Raw genomic sequence first — 2,754 nt, 5'->3', positions numbered from 1 at the left:
CTCTTTCCTTTTTGTTTTCTTTAAGACATGTGGACTTTAATGCATGCCATGAGGAATTTGTCTCTGCATAGGAAAGTGCTTTTTTGTACACTTCAAGAACAGCCCAAATCATTTTGGCCCTAATTTGCAATAGAAAACTAAAATGTTTATCACAGTTATGTCCATAAATACTCCCCAGTATTTTTAAATACACTTCTTCAACTACAAATAGAACAATGGCTTCCCAAAAGCCCCGGAATTACAAATTGCCTTAGTATGATCAACATGTCTATTTTGCTTCGAAAACTACATTGAGTTTTGAAACATCTGGAGTCTTCAGTAGGCAACACTGCAAACACAACTTTCAAACCAGTGCTTGGAATTGTGCCTGCAAAGTGGCTGTAAGACCTTCTCAATAGCCTCACTCATCCCAATCAACACTTCAGCTATAAAACTCAATGATGGAAAATTCAACATCAACTTTGTTAGCTACCCCGCTTTTTTCAAAAAAATACAAAAAAGGAGGGATAGCTTGTGAACAGACAGAAGTTCCTGCATGGGTAGTCCTAGACAGCGTCTCAAATACGCCTTTCCACCAAGTCTCAATTCAAACATTTTAACAACATCTGCCATGACACTGAGAGAGGGAAAAAAGAGAGATAATTGGCACATACTAAGCATTCAATAATTTCTGAGGAATTTCTTTTCCCTCAACCACTTTACAGAAAGCAGGTAAACACTGAGTGCCTCAGTAAACACCCTCTCCATAACCTACTTTTTCTCCTTTCAATCAGAGCACCACAGAGAAGTCTCTTCCTAGCTGAGGAGCCCAGTGCACTCCCTGGTGAGCAGGGATGGTAAAGAGGCAAAGAAGACAAATCGAGTTGGACTAACCTACACTGGGACCAGAACTGGCACTTATTTTGGTAGCAGATATGAGGAAGTACACCTAAATTAACAAAGTAGATACTATCCCTAGTAAAACAAGCCAGGGACTTCCTGAGTTGCTCTGGATAGGGGCTCAAAAGTGAACTCCTATTCTGTTCTGCACAATTACACAGTGTTAATCACATCAAATCCAGTTATCATGTTCAGCTGCCACAGCTAGAAGGTAAAATAATCCAGAACCTACTAATTAATACAATCTCAGAAACCCCCTGACATCATCCTTCAACTTCCAGCACCTCTATGAACCTTCAGCAATTTTTCCATTGATTAGCTCCATCATACAGCTTTTGCTTAACTCAAATACAGAATGGCTTTTTCATACATTTATCCTCACAACACCCCTGTGAGGTAGGGAAACACTAATAATATACACACATATACAGATATCTTACAGGAAACATAATGAGCCACACAAGAGGTTGAAATATGTTGGTATCTGTTCCTTGGTACACACACCTACCCTCAAACCACCACTAATGGGGACCTCAATCCCTCTCAGGATCCCCATCTAAGTCACCGGGTCACACACCCGGCAACATGGCAAGAGCTAAAAACCACAGTGACCATGGTGACAGGAACTTTGAGTCAGGTCCCCAAACAGAGCAATTTCTGAAGAAAGCCACATCTTTATTTTTATGCACAGTGAGTTACTGCTTTCAACCTTAAATATCAGGGTGAAAGTTGAGGGAAAAGTCTCACACTTTATGGTTACACGGTGTTTAGTTTTGTGCAAAGCATTGTTCCAAAGGATAGTAAGTTCATCCAAGTGTGCTACCATTCCAGAGGACAATTCACACCCAATCTAGTCTTTTCAATAAATTTAAAAGACTTTGAAAATGCAAAAGAGGAGAAAGAACTTTGGCAGAATGCTCTTTAAAGGCTAGGATCAAGATTTTGCACCCATTAAAAAATAGAGGGAAGAAGGAAGCTGAAAAATATTCACCCTAGATTGCATTTATTCCACATGTGCAAAATTAATAAATGTTATATTTGTACCATGTCACATTAATTTTACAAGAGCCAACATAATTCTTGATATAAAGCAGCTTTTAAATGAGGAGAGGTAACATTATGCAACACAAAAATAAGCTCCTTTCACCCATGTTTCTTTACTTCTTGTTTTAAGTGAACAATATATGGGAAATGATACAGAGAAGAGAACACTTCTGGCTTACAATTGTTTGATCTGGAATGGAAATAATTCCACAGACATTTGCAAGTTTTCTTTTCTCTGCCTCCTTGCGGCTGCACAGTATCAATAGCACTTTTAGCAATCAAGAATACAGGGGAGATCAGTGTGTGCCTCTCTCCATTTGCACTGAAATAAATTGGCAGATACAGTCTTAGGTATTCAAAGATAAGTCCCTAAGAATTTACAAGAATCAGTTACACCAGATAAAAGGAAAGATAATTCAGTTTATATGACTAAAATAACCATAAGATAACCAATCTAGTAATCAGGAATAAATGTATGCCTAGATTAAAAAATGAGTAACTCATGCTTAATTACATGAGAGATTGTCCTGATCAGTTATGGGTAGAGCTCTAATTTCAAACCACTCATTACAATTTATCTTGGTGATTAAGGGTTAAAAAAGAGACCTTTTGTGCTTTTTTTTCTCTTTTCCCCTCCTCTTTCTTTGCTTTTGTTTATATTTTTTTCAATAATGAAAACAGAATGTGATATATTTATAACATATTTCTCAATATTTACGCAATGCTGGATGGAAAAGGAAAGAAGATACTAATTTCATTTTATCACACATGTAACTGAATTTTTTACTTTGACTCCACTTTCATGGAGCCCTCCAAAGTCACACGTGCCTC

At 37.6% G+C, this 2,754-nt stretch overlaps 1 protein-coding gene across 1 annotated transcript in view; it reads right to left on the bottom strand.

Annotated features, from left to right (window-relative positions):
* CNKSR2 (connector enhancer of kinase suppressor of Ras 2) overlaps positions 1-2,754 on the bottom strand; it is a 172,762-nt gene that overhangs the window by 117,340 nt on the left and 52,668 nt on the right.

Source organism: Geospiza fortis, unplaced genomic scaffold (assembly GCF_000277835.1).
Source record: "Geospiza fortis unplaced genomic scaffold, GeoFor_1.0 scaffold161, whole genome shotgun sequence".
Classification (NCBI taxonomy): Eukaryota; Metazoa; Chordata; class Aves; order Passeriformes; family Thraupidae; genus Geospiza; species Geospiza fortis.
The sequence above is the reverse complement of the archived record's forward strand: the minus strand, read 5'-3'. Positions and strand labels throughout refer to the sequence as shown.